This window comes from Mus musculus, chromosome X, assembly GCF_000001635.26.
Source record: "Mus musculus strain C57BL/6J chromosome X, GRCm38.p6 C57BL/6J".
Taxonomy (NCBI): Eukaryota; Metazoa; Chordata; class Mammalia; order Rodentia; family Muridae; genus Mus; species Mus musculus.
In genome coordinates this window covers 155625050-155651965 of record NC_000086.7, presented here as the reverse complement: position 1 = coordinate 155651965, position 26916 = coordinate 155625050, and the positions used below count along the sequence as shown (strand labels likewise).

General features: G+C 38.3%; 1 long non-coding RNA gene across 1 annotated transcript in view; it reads right to left on the bottom strand.

Moving 5' to 3' along the window:
* The window catches only part of Gm15155, a 437537-nt gene that overhangs the window by 410107 nt on the left and 514 nt on the right, over window positions 1-26916 (bottom strand). The gene's annotated exons all lie outside the window — the stretch shown is intronic.

Sequence of the window (26916 nt, the reverse complement as noted above, 5' to 3'; positions counted from 1 at the left end):
AAAATGAATCAATAAGTTAGTTTTCAGTAAATAGAGAAAATTAGAATATCTTATTCAGTGAGTTTAATTCAGACCCAGAAAGCCAAATGTTGCTCTTAGTTCAAAATCTTCAGATGTGAGTACATACCGTGGAGTAACTGGGAAAAAGAAAAAAGAAAGAAAACAGGAAAGTAAAACTGGACCATTATAGTGGGTTTGGGGAACAAGAGAGGTGAATAGCAGAGTATGTGATCTGATCAGGGAAATGGTAAAAGTGGATGCCATTTAAGGAGTGGGTAATACAGAAGAAAGTGGGAGAAAGGAAAGGGGGAATAGCAGGGTACAAGTGACCTGATTGGGAAAATGGGAAAAGGTGTGGGTATGAGGGCTAAATAGAGAAGAGGGTAAAATAAAAAGAAGAGTGTCTAAAATAATAAGACATTATACTATTAATGATTTATCTTTTTAACGCCCATAATATATGTAATTCTGTGTGTAGATACAGAATATGTATTATGTATGTGTGTGTGTGTGTGTGTGTGTGTGTGTGTGTGTGTGTGTATAAACTTTTCTCTTCTTCCCTGACAATATTCCACCGAAGAGCCAAAGACCAGATAACCAAAAAATCCAAGTAGCAGATGAGAGATGTCCTCTTTTGAGTTATTGGCTGAAACTCTTGAAGAGACTTCCAAAACATGCAGTCTATTGCTGTTACTATTGGTATCACACAGAGGTGGAAAGTAAGTTTCTATCGTTGAAAACAACATACATTTCATAAACAGGTTCTAGAGGACCTTGAGCTAAAACTCACCTGAATTCCTTTCCCCTGAAAACTAGCTTTCATGGCAACACATCATAACACAAGGAACCATAAAAAACTCCCAATGGAGGGAAGCAAACAGTCCTACATAGCTATAATGACTGTGAAGCATAATGGTAAGCAGCATGGCATAATGATAAAGGTGCAATAAAGTCACACATGTTGGTGATAACTATCAGCTCTCAAATTGGACAGAAGAACTACTCAATAAGAGAGAGACTGTGCTTGTTCCTGGAAACCTAGTTGCCTACTCAGTTCTAGTGGAATTGTGGGTCTTGGAGAACTTACAACCACTACTTTACTAAACCAGCATAATTTCTAGCAATAATCTAAACATTAGTCCTAATACCTCCAGATAAGTGTAATACTCACCTGTCACCAAGGAAACATCTCTTTGCAGCAAATTGAGATCACTACACAAAACCACGACTGATAAAAATGCACTTGTGGATCACATTTGCAATGGATATATCTATACAAATCATTCCTGCCCCTATTGCTCAGGAAACATTGCAGAAAATCGAATGGTAAAAGTCAAAGGACCAGAGAGTTTGCTGTGAGATTGTGTTTCCTAGTAATATCAGATTCTACATGCATAATGCCTCACCAAAATGACTGCCTAATCATGAGCTAAACAAGGACAGAGGAAGCCCACTAAGCCTCAATCCTACACAAAGAAATACAGACAACTACAGCAGGCTGAGAATAGAAGTAGTCTTCCACACGGGAAGACCATACCAAATGTTTATCCAACTCCAAAATGGTCAGCCCTGAAAACATACATACAAGTAACATTATATAGACTGAATATGTTATATTTAATATTATGTAAGTACATGCAGATATGCATAGAAAACAATGAGAAAGGAGACCATGAATTTGAAAGGGATTAGGTAGGGTAATATGGGAGGGTTTGTTGGAAGCAAAGAGAAGGGAGAAATGTAATTATATCATGATATCAAAAAGATATTTAAAATTAAAAAGACAAATTAAATAATTCTTTTAGAACTTTGTGCCAAAGTTAATAGCTCCTACAAGCATTAGAGAACACACATTTAACCATAACTAAACTCAAGGCTATGGACAATCCCACAGCAATAAAAAAGAATAACCTTGGCACTAGGTAACTAAGAAAGGCATGTCTACAAAGTTCATTGGCCATCCAATCTAACCAATCAGAAAGCTTTAAGTTTATTGTAATTTGATCAAGCAAGCTAACTCTAGCTTTCACATGTGTATGCACATATGTGTATACACACACACACATCTGCATGCATTTAACACACATAAAAATGAAATACTTTCTAAAATAAAAAGAAAACAATTCTAGACACACCTCATTCCAACATAGATCATTGTCCAGAAATGAATTCAAAAGTCATTTAGAAAACTGGAAAACACTTTCATATTGGTTTTTACACATGAATTCCATAATTATGTTGTTATAGCTGTTGGGTATCTTTATTTCTCTAGTGTGATAGTTGTACTGTATTTTGATTAAATAGTAACCAATGAATATTTCACAAAATGCAGGGAGATGATCCCCTAAGTAAATATTTTTAGTTTTTTTAAAGGTTCCTTATAAAAATTATTAATGTAATTAACCAAGGTGAGCACTGGAAAACTAAGCTTGGGCAGGTATGGAGTGTAGCATTTAGCTCCCTTTTCTGAGCGTCTCTAAGCCCCTCATGCCCAAAGCTAATATGACCTCAAGAAAATGAAACCAGTTTTTATCTCAGTGATTTCCAGGCAGTGAGGAAAGTTGGAAATAAATGCTAATAATGGTTTTCAGTCAAAACCAAAGCAAAATACAAGCCAGCCAAAGCAAATATTTTCTTTCTTATGCTTCCAGTTGACATTTGCGTGGCAGGATAAGGCCTACCATGATAAATAATTTTTTGAGTTAACAGCCCCTGCATTAGTTTACCTTTTAGTGGGGGAAAAACCCATGAAATCATATAAAGGAAATGGAGCATAAGACAAATGTTTCACAGTGGTTCTCCTTTATTTACCAATTCCGCAAGCAGGCTGTTGGCTCATCTTAAATGCTGCTCTTTCTCACCCAGCCTGGCCTACACCGCACACAGTGCACAACCTCGTCCAAATCTACAACTCTGAACTTTTGCACTTGTTCCATTATTTACCACTATTTTAAACTCTAATTTGTCATAAGACTTTTGAGTAGGTTTGACACGATAACCTCTAATTTATAGGGCAACTGCTACATTTATTACAACTACTCTTCAATTATATCCAAAGTATTAGAAATTGGAAACTATATTATTGGGTATGCATGTGTGTGCATGTATGTGTGTAGTGGGGGTACTTTCTGGAAATTGAACTCAGGGGCTTCGTATGCATTAGGCAAACACTCTACCACTACACAGTCAAAAATTTTAGTTTAAGTCTTTTCATATTTGTATCATCAATGGCCATGTGGTGACATCTTTAACATGTGTTATACCTTTCCCCTACATATTGAGGGTTTTTAAGTAGTCTAGAAAAGGGACTAGTGTTGACGGATGTAACCTAAAAATTTGTATGCAGAGTGAATTCATTAATTTATCTACCTGTTTGTACTTGAATATATGCATATCCTGGACATTTATTATGCAAGTTCTGTCGACCTGTTTTGACTATCATAAAACTATAACCCACCAACAATTAGAGGTTGTTACCAATGTTCTGATTCTCTCTCTCTCTCTCTCTCTCTCTCTCTCTCTCTCTCTCTCTCTGTCTGTCTGTCTGTCTGTCTCTCTCTCTCTCTCACACACACATACACACACACACACACACACACACACACACACACGTGCTGGCACGCGCACAGGCACACTTAGCCACCTGCACACAGGCATGCATGCATACACACACATAGAGAGATGAGAGAGAGAGAGAGAGAGAGAGAGAGAGAGAGAGAGAGAGAGAGAGAGAGAGAGAGAATGACCAGATGTTGCTACTCAACCCACATAATTTAGTTCATTAATGAACAACTAGACTGTCTGGCACCAAGGTAGGCTTGCACATGGACTATAAGAGGTGAAGTGAACCTGCTGAGAGGATAAGTTCGCAAGATCTCTGTCTGTATAGTCGTTTATACTTGTGTTCTCTGATTTGCAATATCTCAGAGATAAATATTTCCATTTCATCTCAAAGATAAAAAGCAGTCCCTACTTAGAGTAATAGGTTTCAAAGATCATACAAGTAGAATCAGGACTCAAGCATCAGTTCTGTGTGTACCCAACCCTACTCTCTTCGTACCCTTGAGCTGCTTTCTAAGGAAGAGATTCAGTTCTTAAGAAATTAAAAGGAAATTTTGACAGTAGAAAGACAGTGGGATAGAGAAGGGTCACACAGGGAAAATATTAAACGGTATAGGCAGGTCCACATCACTCATCATCTCTCCATGGTCAGTGTTACCCTGCCGAACACAGCATGCTCCAGTATCCATCCTTCACTCAAAACCATCTCCCTTCCCTTTTTGTGAAGAAACTTTAATTTTTTTTCTTTTCATACCCTACATCTAACTCATTTAAAAATATTATTGGGTGTGCATGGAAAATATCTCTATGCTCTAGCCACGACACATCTACCTGCACAATTATATCCCTTCTCATGGTTTAAAGGTTGTTCATGGTTCCCTCCAAAATTCCTATGTGAAATTTCTTAATTCCCATGTGATAGTATTTGAAGAAAGGGACTTTTGGAATTGATTATATTCTTATGTGCTCATGAAAGTAGAAATCACAGTGTTAGACAAAGAGAAGAGGCTCCAGGAGTTCATCCTCTTTCTGCCAGGTGAGAGGGTAGCAAAGAACCTTGAGATGAACTTGCCATTACTTTGCTCTTGAATTAATGATCTTCAGACCTATGGGAATTTTGTGTTCTTTAACCCAGCTGTGCTTTAGTATTTCATTATGGAAATCCAAACTGACTAAGTCAATTGTAGTCCTAAGTCTCCACACCCCACCCAAAGTAGCCTACCCCTACCCCTTCCTACTCTACAGACTTTCTTCACACAGAAGCCAGCATGAACAGTGGGTCAGATGGCAGACCCTGATGCTGAGGCAGCTTGCTTCTTTATTAAACTCTGAAGTAAATTCCAACTTCAGCCAGACTAAATAGTTCACTCCTCACTACAACTCCATATCTTCTGAGCTTTGAGTTCACCTATTCTTCCAGTCCTATTTCCTGATCTGTTCCATGCTGATTTTACCGCCTTCTTCATCATTTGCTTCCAATTGAGGGCATCTTTATTTTCCGGTCCTTCTTTCTGAGGTGCATTTACCCAGATCATTGCCCAGCAACCTGCTTCTCATTTAGCTCTCAAGTCTAACTTCCCCCTCCATAGAGAGACTACCTAACCGTCACAACTAAGGAATGCCCTTGTCCCTACCTTGATGGTCGTTGGCTAGGCATTTAGTAATCATTTGGCTACTAGTAAATATGGTTTTATAATGTTAAACTAAGCCTAAAGCCAGAAAGATTGTGATTCTTCAGTTGGAAATTTTATTCATCATATTGTTTGTCATGCTCTTCAGCCATAAAATCACCACCAGTTCTCCTTACTTGGTTCTCAAAATAAGAATAATGATTCAAAATAGACTGGTAATTGGACACCAGGTACCATTTTCAGAAACACAAAAGACTCAAAACCAAATTCTTCCCTTTGACCTTTCCCTTTACATTTGATGCTAGCTTTTCATTTGCATTTAGCACATAGAGGTAAGAAACAAATAAATATTACAGTGCCTGGCATTCTGTGAATAGTCACCAGACATTGATCAAGTCAAGAATTCTTGAAGCCAATTAGCGTGATTAAGTGTCACAGGTTCAGATGAGACTTTAAACCATGTCATTTCCTGCAAGACAGGAAAGTCTATTGCAATAAAAAGTTGCCAACACTGGGAGCTTGGGGAGATGCCTCAGTCAGTAAATTATCTGCTGTACAAACATGAGGAACTGAGTTTAGGGTACAAAACCACATGTAAAAATCTTGATGTGGTAACAGATAACTGTAGCCCCAGCACTGGGAGTGGAGAGGGAGGAAGTGGAGACACGCCGATCCCTGAAATTCATTGGCCAGCCAACCTACCTATGCCATTGAGCTTCAGTTTCATTTAGAAGGAAAGACAACCTATGCCAATCTCAGGTCCTGCACATGCATGCAAGCAATACCACAAATACACAAAAAGATATCAACATCATCCTGAAGTTGCCATGATCCAAGCACTGAAACTTAAATGTAGAAAATGTGACATTAATGTAGCTGCTTATGTCAGATCCTCTATGAAATGGTAGATATTTCTTGGGACCAAGGACAGATTTGCCTCCATGATTAATGTCTAGTCTTTTCTTCATCTTCCTTGATTGCACCATGGTATGGCTCTATTTTTGTCTCTCTATCATAAAGGTTTATGGGTAGAATCCAAGGATTGTATAACTTGAATGGGGCCTTTTTTGTTTTCGATTTCTTCAGTCTCTACCTACAGTTTCGTGTTTGCTTTGAGGCTGTAGCAATGCCTGTGACTTTGTAACCAATAAAATCCAGTTATTTTCCTATCACACTTCAGCTGTTAGAGATATCACAAAATAAAATCCTGTTAAGAGTCATCACTACTTCCAAGTTATAACATTTATTAGACTCATTGCTCCATCTTGTTACATAGTATGTTAATAAAGCATCCCTATTACTCTATCCCAAGCATGGCTTTTACAAATATATTTTAATAGCTGTATTTCAATATAATTTATTTTATCCGTTCTCCTATGTATTTTATTTAGTGTATTTAAAAGCATTTTCTGGGAAAGAATCTATAAGCTTTAATAGCCTTGCAAAACTGTTCATGACAAGAGAAAGATTCAGAACATATATAGCCTAGCTTCCTCTTTAGATCATACAGAAAAATCTCACTAGTACACAAGAGAAGTTTCTAGCCTAGGTAACTTTACAAACAGATGGTACTTAAGCATCTTCACAAAATGCCCCATCTGCGCTTTGTCATCATAGCTACCAGTGTTTGTCATCCTTTGGGAGCCAACGCTACCATCTCTCTAGTAAACACTCGTACCCACCTTTAGTACTTGCTAATATGCAAGATAAATACTGGTGTAAAACTGCTCCCTCAAGCAAAATAATTCTTTAATTGTCAGCTTTTCCAAAAATTCTTTGCCCCTCTCTTCAGTATCGCCAGCAGCTGTGGCTAAGAATACATGCCCTGACAGAAGAGCACTAGAAATTCCCCTTGATCTTGGCTCTTCCACTCTGTATCCTCGCCATACATTTTCCTTACTAATCACACCATTCCTAAGAAAATCTCAAGCTTAGTCAAACTGGCTTCTCCTTGTGTTATAGGTAAGAAACAGGGTCTCATTGATATGGTATAGGCAACATCTCTTTTTCTATTTTACTTCTGAGGTTTCTGGAAAACAAGTTTCACGAGAACACTAAAGGGAAAGGCAGAAAATATGTAGAATTGTCTTCAGTGACAGATTTTTAATATTAATATTTTTAAGTAAAATATAATTATGTCATCCCCCCCCCTTACCTTTCCTTCCTTCCCATGGCTCTGCCTCTTGCTCCCTCCTCAAGTTCTTTAAAATACAGTTTTTATCCTAGAACTACTCCTGTCTGGCTTCACAGTGGCTGGTCTGGGACTGATCGCCCGATACACCTGTTGCCTTTCTCCTCTTTGTCTGCCAAGGGCATGAGACTGGTAACTCACAACCTTACCCAGAGGGAGCTAATGTTTACCACAGAGGCTAACTCTGGTAGGAGTTTAAGGTTCTATCAATGTCAGTTTGCTGAGTTTCTTCCAGGTTTGAGCAAAATAAGAGGCCAATGGCAGAATCCCAGAGAAGTCATTGATTCTGAGAGGCAGGAAAAGAATATAGAGTGGACAATATTGGACAGAAAAGAAATGATGGTGGGAAAGAAACAGTCAGAAAATGAGTATATGTGTATCTCCCAGCTGAGTGGCCTTCTCTTTGGTTCCCCCTTGAGGCTGTATTTGGTACTGCGTCTATGCCTAAAACTTTACCACAACTAATCCCAACATTTCCAACAAGAACAGAATCACACACAGATAGACAACCTATCTCCTTCCTGGTCCTCCCTACTCTTATTTGTACCTTCCTCTCAGCTCTTCTTGTAGTCTCCCCCCCCCAAAAAAAATGAAAGGAGAGTTGGGGAGATGACTATGTCAGTAAAGTGCTAGCAGTGCAAGTACCAGGCCCTGAGTTCCGATCCCCAGCACCAACATAAAAAAGGAATATGTGGAGATGTGCTCCTGTAATTCCTGCATGAAGAGATGCCAGGAGCTCCATGGCCAGCTACTCTAGCTGATTTGATAAGCTATTAGGTCAATAAGAGACCCTGTGTAGAGCACACAGTTGAAGACAATTGATAATCAACCTCTGGCATACCACAAACATAAAAAGAAAAGAAAATAAGGCATACATGAAATCAAATTGGCCTGGGTGATTTTGAAAAAATAATTGCTTTCTTTATTAACTTAGGGACCATATTTTGACTAAAAGCAACAAGCATGATGGAAAAAACAAGAAAGTAGTAGAAAGCCCTGACAACCACTGAGACTACTGCAGAGGCTACTTCTAGATTGTTTTTGTTGTTGTTGTTGTTGTTGTAGAAGAGAGAAACACAGGCATCATTTTGCCCTGTCCACTCTCAGTTAGTTTTCATTATTTTCAGACAAAAACAATCTTAACTCATATGCCTCCCTGACTCTCAGTCTTGGCTTGATACACCTAATATCAATTGCTACAATGCCAGTGAAGACCTCATCATACTTTAATCATGTGCTGTCAACTGCTGTTATTTTTTATGAACCTTCTTGGGATAGCAAAGATAGCTTACTTGTTACTGGGTCAAACACATATTAGTTCCTTAAATATCTGTTGAATGAACAATCTCTCTCTCTCTCTCTCTCGGTTGTTTTTTGTTGTTTTGTTTGTTTGTTTTGGTTTGGTTTTTAGATACCACCCAAGATGTCAAGCTTTTTGACATCAGAACTTTAGTCTTTTGTTACCTTGCAATCATCAACTGTTCATAGGGAAGTTATATTTATTTATTTGCATTTAATTGTATCAAGAATAAAATATATTTTACTTCAAGAAATTCCACTCAAGTTAAGAAAGATGATTTTCATATATATGTATACAAATACCTACCTAATCATAAAATGAAATGTTAATATGTAAACACATATAACACTAAATCAAGTGATGTTAAAAACAGCTTATCCTGACAAAATTTTCTCATCAAACTGCCAGGTAGGAATTCAGTCCTCTGATTGTTCCTGAATCATGCAGACATACTTTGAATTAGTTTTCTACTAAAATTCTCTAGAAAGAGATTATTGGCAATTAAAAGCAGGTCAGAAGAGATGACTCAGCAGTTAAAAAACTGTGTGCTCTAATAGAGGATCTGGGTTCTTTTCCAGCACCCACATGGCAGCTCACAATGATCTGTATCTCCAATCCCAAAGTATCTGGTTCTCTTTTCTAGCTTCCACAGACACTGCATAGACATGGTACACAAACATACATACAGATAAAATACCCATACACAAAGAATAAAATAAGGCAACTTAAAAAGTAAACTAAGAAAAGAAGGCAGACTGCAGAGATGGCTCAGCATGTACGGGCATTTTCCCTACAAGACAGGTGATACCTGAGTTTAATTCCTGAACCCTAATAAAAGCAAGAGGGGATAACCAACTTCACAAAGTTGCCCTGTGACTTCCATGCATGTGACACACACACACAGAGACAGAGACACAGAGACAGAGAGAAATATATTTTTGAAAGAAGCCTCTTCTAAAGGAACTATTAGTTTAATAATGAAAAAATGGCAAGACCACTTAGGTCAGCTGCATTCAGACAAACCACTGATCCTGTGTCGTTATGTACAAAAAGCTTATGGCCAACAAAACATTGCTAGCACTGATGTTCAAGACAGGTATAAGGGGGTTAAAGAGATTGCTCAATGATTAGGAGAACTGGCTACTCCTGCAGAGGACTTGATTCCAGTTCTCAGCACCTATAAGGTAACTCACAACTGTATCTCCATTTCTGGGAAACTTTTTGCCCTCTTCTGGCCCTTGTAAGTACTGCATAAACATGACACATACATACATACAGTCAAAACACCCATACACATCAAGTAAAAACATTTTTTTAAAAGAGGTGGAATAAGCTTGAAAAGCACAATTCATTATTTACAGCAAGAGGATGGTTTTAACCGAAGTATTGAAGATATTATTAAAAAGAGGAATCAGTTTTCTTTCATCCAGGTAAAATATGGTAGCCACATAAAACTGTCAAATCCAAGCAAGAAGCCATGTAATGCTGAAGACATGGTACAGACGACTATAGCACAAAGGATATACAGCAAATAAGCCAGACAACGAAAGCATGTATGTACTTCAAGCAAATCAGAAAGGATGATCTGTAAAGAATATCTTGTGTGTGATATGGATACATCACCTGTCAATTAAAAAGCCTATGACCCATGGCTTAGGCAGGAAATAAGAAGCTGGACATCTAGAAGGAAAGCAATTTCTGAGATAGAGCCAGGCTCAGGAAGATATGCCTGGGAAGCTATGAGGAGACAGGTACAGGACTGTACAGTACCTGAGTACAGGCAACCAGCCATGTGGCAAAATGTAGATTGAAATAGATGGGTTTTTTTTAAAGTTATTAATTAAGTCAGAGAAGAGCCTTCTATATGGTCAAAATATCTGTAAATAAATTTCAAGTCTGAGTCTTATTGTAGGAAGCCCAGGGTTGGGAAGAGGAACTGGACATGGGCATATCATTTACAATGATTCTGAAAGGGCCTCTGAGAAGTTTTAGAAGTGATTGGCATACTGCATGTAGAAAAGAATTCTGGTGGTGGTATTAGTGGAGGAAAAGGAGGAGGAGGAGGAGGAGGAGGAGGAGGAGGGTAGTAGAGTAGAGTGGTAGAAGAGGGAGAGAAGAGGAGAGGGAAGAGGAAGAAGAGAGGAGTTGGAGAAGGAGGATGAAAAGAAAACGGAAGAAAGAGAATAAGCACATGAATGTTATACCACTAAAGTCTAAGTTGGACTAGGAATCATATGAAACATCAAAAGAAGGACATTACAATCTTTAAACCTAGAAGAAACCCAAGCATCGTGTGTGTGTGTGTGTGTGTGTGTGTGTGTGTGTGTGTGTGTGTGTGTGTGTTCATTCAGGAATGGGGCTGTAATGCAAGCACTCTTGAGGCTGCAAATATGACAAGGATGACTGAGAGATGCCAGCTTGTGCTTCATGTTGAGACCTGTACCCTGCTCCCTTCCAGGACAAGAGAGAGCTTTTGCAACAACTTGAGTTCCTCCTTGACTCCAGTTCTTAATTATAAAGCAATTCATTTTTTAGATTTTGTGACGGTTTCCTTTAATTTTTTATTGGATATTTTATGTATCTACATTTCAAGTGTTATCCCCTTTCCTGGTTTCCCCTCTAGACATCCCCTCTCCCATCCACATCCTCTTGCGTCTATGAAGATGCTCCCCTATCCACCCTCCCAGTCCCGCTTTCCCACCCTGACATTCCCCTACACTGGTGAATCAAGCTTTCACAGAACCAAGGGCCTCTCCTCCTATTGATGCCAGCTAAGGCCATCCTCTGCTACATATCCAGTTGGAGCCATGGGTCCCTCCATGAGTATTCTTTGGTTAGTGGTTTAGTCCCTGGAAGCTCTGGGGGCTCTGGTCACAATTTTTTATATCTGTCTCCAAAATGTTAATGCTATAAGAAGCATGAATCAAAAATTATTAAATTTGTTTTTTTTTAAAATGATTATATGTTCCTAGCATCTAGTTTGCAGCAACTTTATGAAAACTGGATTACTCTTTCCCTTTGATTACCTCCACCCCCAAACACTCAGTCCAAAGTGCTTTTGCCACAGCTTCCTGACTGTTTGGCCTCTATCTAGGTCATATAGGTCTCTTAATAGATTTCATAGGGTGAATTGTATCCCCATAACACTCATGAATTAAAGAATTATCCTTCTATATTTCAGAATGTAACATTTGGAAATAGGCTCATCATTGACACAATTAGCTAATATAAGCTCATACAGTAGTTCTGCAGGCGATAATACAATATGACTGGTGCCTTTAAATGGAAATTTCAAACATTGATACACACACACACAGGTGTGCACATTATAAAAGAAAACACAATGTGAACATCAAAGCTGAGTTCAGCATGACATACCTATAAGTCAAAGAAAGTCAAAGAGTGTAGCTCAAAGCCCAGAAAGAGATACTCTCTCAGAGCCCTTACAAGAAGCTACTGACCCATGTTCCCCCTCACATTTCAGACCTGTCAAGCAGGGGATGTTTAAGCTGCCTTGTTTGGAGCTTCGGTATTAAGCCCTAGATTTTTTGCACACTAGATGAATAAGCAAAACCTCTGATCCATATATTTTCAGGTGTTTTCTCTTCCACAGATAGTTTTAACACCACAAATGAATTACCACTGTCTAGGTTTTCAGTTTCTTGTATAGGTTGTCTTTTGCCATTGGGTACTTCTTATGTATTTATTTCCTTTCCACAGTTAGAAAAATCTGTGTTTACTAATACTAAGATGGTATTGATGTAAAGCCATCTGTTCAATGAAAAATATTCCTGTATATATGAGATAATCAGCAAACATGGTTCCAATTAATGACTTCTTAAATTACTGTTTACATGTTGACTTGGATGATGCCCATATAATGTCAAAATAACTGATTTGGATGTGAATGTTTCAAACAACTCTCTGTTTTGTTGATATGATGGTAATTAGTGTGGTTTATCATTGTTCTATTAGCTGACTGACTGAGTTGACCACTGAATTTTGGCATCATAAAGCATAGCTTAGATTCCTTTATGATTATCATGAGAGCAAGCCAGAGAAATTTTTAAAAGGTCTTTCCTTTCTTTAAGCTCCCATGGCTTATTAATAATAAAATAGTATAGTGCCGAAAATGGTCCATTTAGGAAGTATCACTTAATAATATTAGTTAATAGTCCTTCCTACGGGATTTTGGCACCACCTTATTTTACCTTTATTGTTCTATTGGGAAGTTCATTACTGTGGCTTAGGTGATGCTGTTTTAAAGAGATCAAAGTGTTACTATTTTAGGTGAAGCACACTGAACAGTGGGCCTGTGGACTGAAAAGAAGTAAGGGAGGACAAGCAAAAATAGGGGAAGGGGAATGAACACGTGCGTATGATTTCACTTTCCAGTTTTCCCCATTTCCCAATTTTGTTTACCAGATATCACTCAATATGATGGTGACTGAATGGAGGGACTTATGGTAGAAATAGATGGAAGAAGATGAAGAGGATATTTTGAACTGGAGAAAAGGGAGGATGTGAATTTGGTGTGTTCATTATCTGTCACTATAATGAGATATCTGAAGTGTTTAAATTACAAGAGAAAAAGTTTATCTGGGCTCACCATTTAGGAGTTTCCATCCAATTTTGTTTAGATCTGCTGCTTTGGGGCCTCCAGTATGCATGCTACATGACAACAATACAGAATTCAGAGCAGAACATCCTGTCCACCTCATGACTGAGAAAGCAAAAGATGATAAGGAAGAGGATAGGGTGCCTTAATCCACCTCAAGAACATGTTCCCATGGTGCCCTAAGGATTTCTCACTAGGCCTTGGCTCTTACAGGTACATCATCTTCTATAGCTCAATGTTAAGAGCCAAATATTTTTTCTTTGTAATTTTAATTTTATTTTGTGTTCTTGGGTGTTTTGATTGAATATGTGTCTGAGCACCGCTTGTGTGCCTGGCTTCCCAAGGAAGCCAGAAAAGGCTGTAGTGGTTTGAATAAGAATGCCTCCCTAGGAAAAACAATATTAACCAACCTGACTCCCCAGAACTCCCTGTGACTAAGCCACCAACCAAAGAATACACATGGAGGAACCCATGGCTCCAGCCATGTAAGTAGCAGATGATTGCCTTATCTGGCATCAATGGGAGGGGAGGCCCTTGGTCCTGTGGAGGCTTGATGATCCAGTATAGAGGAATGCCAGGGTAGGGAGGTGGGAGGGGGAATATCCTCATAGAAGCAGGGGGAGGGGTGCGAGAGGGAGGTTCTGGGGGGAAACTGGGAAAGGGGATAACATTTGAAATGTAGGTACATAAAATATCCAATTTAAAAAAAAAAACAACAATGTCCTCTATAGGTTCACATATTTAAATGTTTAAGTCATTAAGAAATTGTACTTTCCTGGAAGGATTGGGAGATTCGGCCTTGTTAGAGGAAGTGTGTTACCTGCAGTTGGCTTTTAGCTTTTCAAAACCCATACTAGGTTCAGTTTTCTCTTTTCCTGACACCTACCGATTAGGATCTAGCGCTCAGCTACTGCTCTAGCACGAGCATCCCTGCCATGTTGATAATGGACTAAACCTCTGAAACCATAAGCCAGCACCCAATTAAATGCTTTCTTTCATGAGAATTGCCTTGATCATGATGTCTCTTCACAACAATAGAACAGCCACTAACAAAGAGGGTATCTGATCCTCCTGGAACTGGAGTTTCAGATGGTTGTGAGTCATGATGTAGGTGCTGGGGATCAAACTCAGGTCCTGTGGAAAACCAGCCAGTACTCTTAACTACTAAGCCATCCCTCCAGCCCTGGGACCAAATCTTTAATACTTTTGAGGGCATTCATCATCCAAAATACAGCATTGGTCAGACTTCAAACTGAGTCCAAATCTGACCTACTATGTTACTCAAGCACTGGCTTTGAGGCTACCTTAAGTAATGTCTTTAGCTTTCTCTCAGATTTCTCTGATTCTTTCATTTTCTTCTGGCCATTTTTCTCTTCTTGCTGTAAAATGAGGGATTATCATCATGGTCTCTACATTCCATCATTGATGCCCTGTGGCCTAAAAGAATCTTTCGAAATTGGAGGTTTTGTAGAAGGTTTGTGCTGCCACAGCCTGATGTGGACATAGCAACCTGAAATTCAGGATTCCTAGACAATGATCTTCATATATCTACATAAGTAATAGATTGGGAAAATTTTAATTTAGTTTCTAGATAATCTCATTTATATTATGAGATTTTCTAGTAATATTTTAAGATATTAAAAAACACCTTTTCATCACTAAAGAGAATGTACAAAAGAAAAGGAAAAAGAAATCAAGAATCAGATTGTTAACTAGGCATAATGCTCATACCAGAACTCTCAATGCTTGGAAGGCTGAGGTATGCAGGTTTCTCCTATGGTTTCCAGGCCAGCCTGAGCTATATAGCCACACTTCATCTAGGGGAAAAAACTAAAGAAGCAAACAACAGCCAGGCCTCATGCTATATCCCTGTAATCCCAGCACTTAGGAAGTTAAGGCAAGATGACCATGACATCTTAGGTTGCATCATTAGTTACAGGACATCTTAGGCCACATAGCATGATTGTTTTTTACTTAAAACTTCCATTAAAAGCAAACCATGAACATTGTTGGTGGGAATGTAAAATGGGTCATGTCCTTTAAAAACAGTCTTAAAGTTAAGCTTGGAGTTACTATATAACTCCAAACTAAAATGAAACCTTATATCTGCTCAAAACTGGTATGAAAATAGTAACAGTGTGACTTTATAACAGGAATAAAAGTACTTCATTAATATGGTTTATTTTTACAAGGCCCCAAACAGGTTTCAATGAAACTGCTCACACTGTAAAATGTTGCTTTTATTTTCATCAATTTGATTTCTGGGTAAATTAAAGCAAGCACGTGTATGTCTGTGTGTGTGTGTGTGTGTGTGTGTGTGTGTGTGTCCCAACAGAAATAAAAGCTGCCACTGTGGTATGTAGCTTTGTCGGTTTTGAATAGACAATGTCTCGAAATGAAGTTGCCTCACCCAGGCAACTAGGTATAAAAATCTAATAAAATTCTTTTCAGAGAAAATACCCTTATTAATCCATTACAAGTCTCCACATTATTGATTTGACCCGTTGAATGGTAGCAGCACCTCCTTGTGCAATCCATCAAGCCACTAGCCCTTATGACTAGATCTCATACCCACACCATTCCATTCAAATCTCATGTGTCATAGGTGAACACAGCAAATCTTGTATCCTCATCCTGACAAGAAACTTTAGAATAATGTTGTAAGAATAAACTCGTACCTCTGAGGTTCGGTATCATGTGACATACATGTCTGGAATAGTAATGAGTCTTCAGAAATTGCAATACATTGTTTTACTTTCATTTTGTAATCATCTAAGTCCTTAGATCTAAGTCCATGTACCTAAAAATCATGTATTTACATGTTCTCTCCATCCCACTGTCTTGTACATGGCTATAATTAAAATCTCTTCTTGTCATGATTATTTTGTTTTCTATACTAGTTTACTGAAGTGTAACTTACATTTTATTAACTTCACTAGTGTTGACTAATTGCTAACCTTTGAAACTCTATTTTGAGGTCACCTCTTATTTTTGGTTGGGTATCCCCAAGATAGTTTCCAAAATAGAGATGAAGATGCAGGTGAGTTATTCTCTTTTCTTTTCTTTTTCTTTGAGATATAGTATAGTTCCCAGAAAAGAGAATGATAAAGTAAAGAAAACAGAAAAGCCAATAAAGGGGTAATGTGATAAACATTAGTGTCTTAATGATGTGGGAAACTAGAGAGAGATTCACTCCACTGAGAAATCTTTGAAGACATATAAGAAATGTATCTTTAGGTTGTTACATAGCGAGGTGATGAATACTGGGTGTTTATCTGACTTTTCCCATCTTTCATTAAGATTTAGACCTAGGGGTGATAGGTGTCTGACATTTCCTGCCTGTGGGAGAGGCAGGAATCCATTAGCATATATGAGTTATCTCAAGTGAACTTCCCATGGTAGTCTAGCAAAATAATAGTGGAACTTAGAAACCTTCTGTTCACACCCTCTTTAAAGTTTTCTCAAGCCTCATGTCTTATTTCTCAGGTAGGATTAAAAGAACACTCTCATGAGTCCCACAGCACACTGAAGCCCAAGCTTTCTCTGCCCAAAATTTGTCTTCTTTCAATTGGCTTCACTTCACTAGTGAATGGATGACTTGAAGGCAAAGTCCTTGCATCTCTTTTATTTTTCGTATTTAATAAACTGACTTATCAGATCCACAAATACAATTTAATATCAAAACTCTGAAATATTGTCAAATAACAACTAAAAGAGCCAAATATGTGGGTAGGCAGTAGTCAGGCTACTCTATTTACTGCAGATTGGTATACTCTAGGGTGTGAATGTTTAGAGGATACCTGAAGATAGACGCAAAGTAGAATTGGAGTGCCAAGTCTTGTTATTTGTCTGAAGTAGGAACCTTTCATCTATTTTATTTTCTTTCCCAACTTCACCACTCCTTGTGGCTGCCTCCTGATTTAACTTTTCTACAATTATACTTGTAATATGCAAATCATATTTTACCATTAATTAATTTACTGCTACAAGGCCACTCACTATATGAAAGTGAACGGTCACTGGTAGCAGGATGCTTTGTAACTTTTCTATTTTTTTTTTAACGTTGAAACAAGAAGTAACGCAGTTCTGATAACAGAAGGAATGAAGTGCTTTGTTCTTAGGTAATGCTCTAGAGTACAATTTTTGAAAGGATTAAATATATAAACATCAAAGAAAGACTGCCCTGAAGCTAAGAGTTGCATTAGAAAAACCACATGCTTTATTATGCCCCTTATGTTCAAATGTAAAACAATGGATTTGGTGATTGGAATGATCTCTGTTTACTTTGTACAATACAGCAAAGGAAAAGAATTAAAGAAACATTCACCTAGCAATATAGTGAATACCAGTGAACCACCAAGAAAAGCACTTCAACATGTATAATGTCTATTTGCTTGCTTTTCTGTTATGTATTTTAGAACTACTTGACAGTTTTCCATTTTGCCATTTTAAGGAATTTTTTAGTAGAATACAGACAAGAACTGCAGAAGTTTTGCCATCTGCAAACAGTTTAAATTCCACAAGAATATTTTTGTTGGCCCACTGATCTTCGCTATGAAATAGCAACATCACAAATGAATCCAAACACTGAAAAATTAATGAAAAGGTCACAATACGGCCACTCTGTAATGGTATTAACTTATTACTAAATACAGAAATCACATTAAATTCTTTATAATACTTATAGCACATGATGTTATCTGACTAAGATATTTTTGACACAACATTGTAGCCAAACAAGGCATTTTAGAAAAGAAGTCAAGTAAATATCCTTACAAAAACCAAAATTACTGGACAGATAAAGATACATGAATTTTAATATCAATATAATTCTAGGTTCTGTTACATTACTGTGTAACCTTGGACAAAATAGTTAATCTTTTCAATCCTTAATTTCCTCCTTAAAATGAATTTTAAAATTATTAGTAATCCATAGAATGCTTCTGAAAATTATATAGGCTAAGAAGATGCTTGAAAACATGTAGAGCTAAGCTTAGTTCATAAAAAAAAGTCCCTTTGGCCCATTTCTATCTCTCTCATAAATTTTCAGCACAATTATTCACAAAACACAAAAGAAGATTAGTTGGTTCAAAAGTTCCTCTTCTAAAATTTTCTTTCAACTGCTGACAGGAGCCTGATACATCTGTCTCCTGTGAGGCTCTCCCAGTGCCTGGCAAATACAGAAGTGGGTTCTCACAGTCATCCATTGGATGGAGTACAGGGCCCCGAGTGAAGGAGCCAGAGAAATACTCAGGGAGCTGAAGGGCTCTGAAGCCCCATAGAAGGAACATCAATATGAACTAACCAGTACCCCCAGAACTCCTAGGCACTATACCGCCAGTCAAAGAAAACACATGGTGGAACTTGTGGCTCTAGCTGCATATGTAGCAGAATATGGCCTAGTCTGTCATCAATGGGAAGAGAGGCCCTTGGTCCCGTGAAGGCTCTATGCCCCAGTATAGGGGAATGCCAGGACCAGGAATGGGAGTGGGTGGGTTGGGGAGCAGGAGAAAGCAGGAGGAGGAGGATTTTCAGAGGGAAAACTAGGAAAGGAGATAACATTTGAAATGTAAATAAAGAAAATATCTAATAAGAAAAAAGAATAAAAATGAATATTTTCTTTCTAAGCCAAATGCATCCACAAAGAATAAAGTATAAAGCATAATTTGAAATAAGGTATAGCATTTGTAGTGTAGTAATTTAAATTCATTTACAATTTACTTGACCTAGCTCACAAAAGATGATCAACTCCTGGATTCTAGTAGTTTACAGAATATCTTCAAAACTAAAGTTTTTTTCTGAAAGCAACATGGAAGTGATGGAAGCTGACAGAGGAAGAGGGTAGTCAGGTCTGTCCCTTTTTCTGAAAGTGAGATGTTCCTCACTTAGATTTAATGAAAGGAATCAAGATTGACTTAATAAAAAGCCTGAATTGAATTTTGTCTGTTACTAAAAAAGTGATGTGGGTGGAGAATGCAATGCGAGGGTAGAGTTTGACATCCAGAGGGGAGGGCTTCCCCTCCTCAAAGGGGGAAGGTAGAATCAGGAGAACTTGCATGAGGGAGTACTGAGAGTGGAGGAAGGTCAGATATTAGGCTGTAAAGGGAATAAATAAATAAATTTAATGAAAAGAAAGTGATGGTATTCAGGTACCTCCAAAAAAAGAATTTGACCAAGCTCAAAATTGCAGAACTATTTTTTAAAAAATGAGAACAGAGGAGACCTCAAATATCTCAATCCAATGACCAAAAGGCTATCAAAGCGGATGTGCACTAAAATTCAATTTCCTGCCCACTCACATGAGTTCAAGATTATTTTTGAAATTCATGTACACTTTTCTGCTTTCAATATGCTCAGTGCTTCAAATTGTTCTTTGTAAAATGTGTCTACATCAATGTCGCATTCACCCTTAGCTTAATGGAAAGATGTTCATTGATTACTTGCAACATTTACTTGCATATTAAATTATGCTCATCCAATTTAAGGGGTTTGTTAAAATGAGCACCCCTATCCATGTTGTTTATAGCCTAAATTTCTTATGTAGATAAACATGTTTTAGACATGTAAAGTCAGAATTGTTAAAGTATTCTTTTTAAAACCCATCTATTACTGGATCAAGTGAAGAAACTTCAGGAATCAATTGTTTAAATATATCAATATGCTCAAATAATATGGCCAATTCATACACTTTACTTTACTTCACCATTAATATGTATTTACTTAAGCCTTCTCTTTGACAAGTCCTGTCACTGAGGATATGAATGTAAAATTTTAAAGTTCAAGGTAAGATCCTGGGCTATTAGAAAATTGAAACTATGTTAAGAGAACAGAAATATTATATAAAAATATTGTGTTGCATTAAATACACAAGGAGCTCAAAATAATAAAAGTGATGCTAACTCTGGGCTAAGGGTATTCTAATGTCAGAAACAAACCAAATAAAATATATGCCTCAGTGTGTACAATTGTGCTGGACTATATCTTCACTCCCACCTATGCCTTTTTTTGAGCCCATACACACTAGTAGCATGGAGCTTCATCTCTGTCACTATTTTACAGTAATTTATATTTTAATTATTTATACTCATTCAACCTAATTAGACTACAAATTTGCCAAGAGAAAAGAAGTTCTGTCTGCTCTCCTAATTGCCAACCATAGTACTGCCTTTCTTACTGACAGAATTTGCATAAAATTATTTAAGAGTTAAACTATTTGATCTTGGTGTGGTGTGCTCTGAAAAGACTTATTAGATATATGAGCCTGGATATTAGGAGAACCTTGAAGAAATGAAGGAGTTTGAAATGTGAAGATCATGTAAACACATTCTATTAGGAGATAAAAGCTAAAAGATTTTAGCCTAGCCATCTGAAACTGCTAAAAGCAAAATGCTTTATAAAATAAGCACAGATACACAAATGATATATATCAAAATATTCTTTTTTCTTTAATTTTTATTGGTTATTTTATTTATTTACATTTCAAATGTTATCCCCCTTCCTGGTTTCCCCTCTGAAAACCCCCTATCCCATTCCCCCTTCCCTTGCTTACCCACCCACCCACCCACTCCTGCTTCACCACCCTAGCATTCCCCTATGCTGGGGCATTGAGCTTTCACAGGACCAAAGGCCTCCCCTCCAATTGATGCCAGATACTGCAATCCTATGCTACATATGTAGCTAGAGCCATGGGGGCATGTGTACTCTTTGGTTAGTGTCCCTGGGAGCTCGGTGTTGTGGGAGGGGGGAGTCTGCTTGGTTTATATTGTTCTTCCTATGGGGTTGCAAAACCCTTCAGCTTCTTCAGTCCTTCCCCTAACTCCTCCAGGATATCCAGGAAACAAAATATTCTTATCAATGAATCAATACAGGAAGGAGAACCCTCTCAACTCAGAGTTTTTGTTTATGAAGGAAAATGATATTGTATGAACTTTTCCTTATGTCATAATGAATCACTCCAAAGGACTCATGACGACATGGAGATCCTCCTAAGTTGGCAGAACATCTTTAAAAACCTGGATGTTTAATCAGCAAACATTTGCACAACAATCCTATACATATAAGAATGTGTCTCTTCATAGCAGCCTTATTTATTTATAATAGCCAGAAGCTGGAAAGAACCCAGATGCCCCTCAACAGAGGAAGGGATACAGAAAATGTGGTACATCTACACAATGGAGTACTACTCAGCTATTAAAAAGAATGAATTTATGAAATTCCTAGCCAAATGGATGGACCTGGAGGGCATCATCCTGAGTGAGGTAACACATTCACAAAGGAACTCACACAATATGTACTCACTGATAAGTGGATATTAGCCCCAGACCTAGGAAACCCAAGATATAAGATACAATTTCCTAAACACATGAAACTCAAGAAGAATGAAGACTGAAGTGTGGACACTATGCCCCTCCTTAGAATTGGGAACAAAACACCCTTGGAAGGAGTTACAGAGACAAAGTTTTTAGCTGAGATGAAAGGATGGACCATGTAGAGACTGCCATATCCAGGGATCCACCCCATAATCAGCATCCAAACACTGACACCATTGCATACACTAGCAAGATTTTATCGAAAGGAGCCAGATGTAGCTGTCTCTTGTGAGACTATGCCAGGGCCTAGCAAACACAGAAGTGGATGCTCACAGTCAGCTAATGGATGGAGCACAGGGCTCCCAATGAAGGAGCTAGAGAAAGTACCCAAGGAGCTAAAGGGATCTGCAACCCTATAGGTGGATCAACATTATGAACTAACCAGTACCCCGGAGCTCTTGACTCTAGCTGCATATGTATCAAAGGATGGCCTAGTCTCGGCCATCACTGGAAAGAGAGGCCCATTGGACACGCAAACTTTATATGCCCCAGTACAGGGGAACGCCAGGGCCAAAAAGGGGGAGTGGGTGGGTAGGGGAGTGGGGGTGGGTGGGTATGGGGGACTTTTGGTATAGCATTGGAAATGTAAATGAGCTAAATACCTAATAAAAATGGAAAAAAAAGAATGTGTCTCTTATGCTATACCGTTAGATCAAATGATGCTCCACTCAGCCATCATTAAAGAAAGTTCCTCTTAAAGTAGACCCAAAACTGGACAATGGGTAGAGCATGAAACTTTGGAGTTCTCTGCCCTAAATGGGATGTCTCTATCAAATTCCTTCTCTGAGGATTCGGAGAGTTTTCTCCAAAGTTATCTCATTGGGTTTATTAACCACACTTAGGGGCAGACACCATGTCCAGCAGTAGATGGCCAAGACAAAATTAAGTCAGTGGTATTTTTTGGAGGTTCTTTGTCTCTTATTCCTTCTTTTGGACACTTTTTTCTTATTTGTCTTCTGCTTGTATATTATGGTCTTTTATTTTGTGTTTTTATGAGTTTTGCATTTGTGTGCATGTTTGTGTGTGTGTGTTTATTCTTCTTTTGCTTTTTTTTGTTTCATTGTTTTTGTTATTGTTTTTGTTTGTCTGTTTTCCAAAAAGAGGAGGAAGGAGAGAGAGAGAGAGAGAGAGAGAGAGAGGTGAAAATAGGAGTGTATCTAGAAAGAGATGGGGGAAAGAAAATCATCAGAAGATATTCATGAAAATTATTATCAAGTAAAATATATATTATTATATATTTAATATATTATATGTTTAAAAACAAAAACAAAATGGAAGTTCTGAAGTTCTGTCTCACTGATGGAGCATGTGATCTAAGAATCCCTGTGGAGATATGAACCATGGTCACTATCAAACCCTTCTGTCCTTTTCCTATGCATGAATAACCATGGTACAGTTTAAACTACAAATTAGAATCAATAAAAATGTGATAATAATGAATGGTGAACTAGAACAATTACAACAATATGCCATAATAAAAACTTACACAATATGGTTAAAAATAACGTGTATTTTCATCTTAAATAGATATTAGAGTTTCCATGCCCATATTCTCCTTTCATCCACAAGTTTAAACTGACCTTAGATGTTATGCTCGTTAGTTTTATGTCAACTTTACACAAGTCATTTTAGAAGAAGAAACCTCAATTGAGAAAATGTCTGCCAAACAGATTGGCCTATGGGCAAGCATGTATCTATAGTGCATTTTCTTGACTGATAACTAATGTGGAAGGGCCAAGTTTACTGTGGGTTTTGCCACTCTGGGCTCATTGTTCTAAGTGCTATATAAAGCAGGTTGTGTAAGCCATGAGGAGTAAGCCAATAAGTAGCATTCATCTTTGGCTTCTATGTCAGCTCCTGCCTCCAGATCTCTGACCTTCTTGAGTTGCCTCCTTGACTCCTTTGATGATGGACAGTGATGTAGAACTGTAAGTGAGATAAACCATTTTCTCCTCTAGTTGCTGTTGGTCATTGCAATGACTAATCTTGGTTATCAACTTGGTTATATCTATAGCTAACTAAAACCCAAGTATCTGGGCCTAACTGTAAGAAGAGAAAAGAAAAGATCAGGAAGGAAGGGAAGAGAAGGGAAATTAAAGGAAAGGAAAAGAAGGGCAGAAAGAGAGACTAACATTTGTTAGGAACATTCTACTTAAAATGTAGTGGTGGATACTTGATCTTAAAAATAAACAGAAGAACAGTCAGAGATTATACATTATGAACACAATCTTCAGATCTTCCATTTAGTGTTATTTATAACAGAATTGTTTTAAACTCTTCTCATAAAATTTAGTTAGATGAAGGAATTCTATAGCATTATTAGGATCTTTTTAGCAATATTAATTGACATGAGGAAATGTTCATGCTTTTAATAGAAAAATAATGACCCATACTTGCTATCCTTAATGTTTAAAAGGAACATATAAACAATATGCATATATTTCAATGCCAAACACCACCAGGACTACACTACTACAGGCTGCATTTTATTATGGAGATCTAAGGGACAATTCAATAAGAAAGTATTACATAGAAAATAGATGTTCATTATATGGTTTGACAGTTTAGGTCAGTCATCGTGCAGGAATAGTTTCTTGAGTGGGCGTTTTAATTAGCCTTTATCTGGAGAGGGGTTAGGATAATAGTTTAACTGATTTGTTTTTGAAAGACCACAATAGTCAATTTGATTAACTAGACTAATGTCCTTTTTGCTCACTTATTGTGGGCTAGACACGATTCATGTTTTGTCTGTGTTCAGACATGATTATGGAGTTGTCCTCATTTGGTCTTAATCCATTCCAGTTACACAATGCTCTTATTTGACATTTGTGTTTTGGGAAATGGTTTATGTTCACAAAGAGAACACCAAAGCTTAGATGGTAGTACCAGACCAGCTCTTATCAACATCAAGGCCATCTGTAAACACTAGGACAGTTCCTAGAATCAGAGAGTGATTTTCTTTCTCCTCTCTCACACACACCCACACAAAAAAACTTTAATTATAATTGTTATCATTTCTTGGGTGTTTGTGATATTTTAAGTACTATATTAAACACTTTATATCCTTCTAAACTACTTAAATTATTGCAGGAACTCCATGGAGTATATTCTATTATTATTCCCACTTCCCAGAAAAGAGAACTGAAATAAAGGATAAGTTTATTCACCTAATAAATGGGCAGTAGTAAGGAGTGGAGCAGGTTTCAGCTCCATAGCTATAAATGCTACAGACTTACTTCACTATTGTGTTTATGTAGCAAGTAATTTTTAACAGAGGTTACCTTCAAAGGCAGTGGCAAAAAGGTGTTTTCCTTCTTTTATTATTTTCTAAATTGTACATTAATGTGCACCAATACTTAATCAAATAAAGAAATCATCTATGAATGGTGATAGAAGCTCGGTTCCCAGTGTTACTGTCCCAAATACAAACCAAAATCTTTAGAAATAGCAATGCTTCCCTAGAAGGCTAAGTGTAGATAAACAGTGCACAACACACACACACACACACACACACACACACACACACACACACACACGGAGAGAAAGGCACACTTTCTCCTCTCCTGCGTTTCTCCTTTCCTCTTTCCCCTTCACATCTCTTTTAGCTTGATTTAGACAATACTAACTGTATTGTCTAAATAGTAAAAGATAGCTGAAGATTCAGTATCAGGAAGCTTTATCTCTGCATCAAAGCAGGAAAGGTAGAAGTTCGCCCTTGGGCTAGACAAGAAGAGTTGGAAGAGTGAGATGGCAATGTCTTGGTCTCAAAGAAACTGATCTATCCCACCCAGGACAGCTGGGCATTGCAGTGTCTCCTGCTCTAATATTCAGCCTAGGCACTGCAGAGAGAGCACTGGTTCTTTAGTCTGCATACAGGTTGACATTAAAACAAACAAACAAACAAACCAAAGACAAATGGGATGAGTGCTAAGCAAGGTTGTGAGGGAACTATTTGGAAAGACAAAGATTTCAAAATGATAAGAGCTTCTCCCAAATGTTAAAGCTTCCCGAGTAGACTTGATTTCTGTTCTCCTACTTTTGTTCCAGCGGTATACAGCACCAGTGTATATGTAACAAAGACAGATGTTAGGTCTCTTGACAGGTGCCCACCCACCAACTGGAATTAGTTTAGTGGAAATGAGCTGGGTTCCTAATATTCCTGCTGCCACTCCCACCTAGTGCACTCTTCTCTCTTTTTCACAGAACTAAGAGCTACTCAGGGCAGCCACCCTGCGTTTTAGCACCTCAGCAGTGTGAGGGGGCGGGGGAGGGGGTTCCCAACACCCATGCCCTTGCAGGAACTTGTGCTACCTCAGCGCTTGCAGGGGCACAAGTCAATGAGGCTTTTTGCTCCGCGATCATCGTGAATCAGCAAAGCGCTGCAGAGCAGCAGCATCTCAGGGAGCTGAAATTAAGATGCTGGGGGAAGGGCACAAATGGAATGTGGCAGGGGAATTTCTAGCCGGCTCCGTAAATCCTTCCTAAGAAGGGCAATATAGAGTGAAAGGCGGATGTTGGCTAGAAGCTTTGGGGCTTGGGTGTCCCGAGGAGCCTTGGGAAAGAAAGCTGGGTGGCGAAAAGCGGGGACAGGCAAAGAGAAAATCAGCAAGAGACAGGTGGAAGAACCTAGGAAACAATCTCGGGCTGAACTGGACAAGTGTGTCCCCAGAGTGGACAGATCAGCAGTTGTAGCCATTGCTGAAGGAACATAGATGTGATATAGGGAAAGGAACAAGAAAAAAAGAAGAAGAAAAAAAAAAAGGATTTCAAGGTCCAGGACTTTTTTGTCTCCAATGCACAAGTTCTCAAGTTCAGTTTGAGAAGTAGAGGGTGTTGGGGAGTCTAGGGGACAGGGATTTTAGGAAAATGCCTCTTTCAGGTGCTTTTTCCCACTCCTGCTGAGCTGTCTTGAAGTGTCTGTGTCTGGCTCTCTGGCTCTCTCTATCTCTGGCTCAGTCTGCATCTCTCCCTAACTCCCTCCTCCTCCTCCTCCTCCTCCTCCTCCTCCTCCTCCTCCTCCTCCTCCTCCTCCTCCTCCTCCTCTTCCTCCCCCACTCTTCCCTCTTCTTTCTGCTTTGATTAATATGCATGTCCATGCTCAGTTGTGTGGCACACTCAAGGGACCGCTCCTACTGCCACAGCCACTTCCCATTTGACCCTTGGTACTTAGAGGTCGAGCAAACAGACCAGCGGTGTGGAGTGGGCTGACTAAGCTGTTGGAGCTGTGAACCTGAGGACCCTTCTTT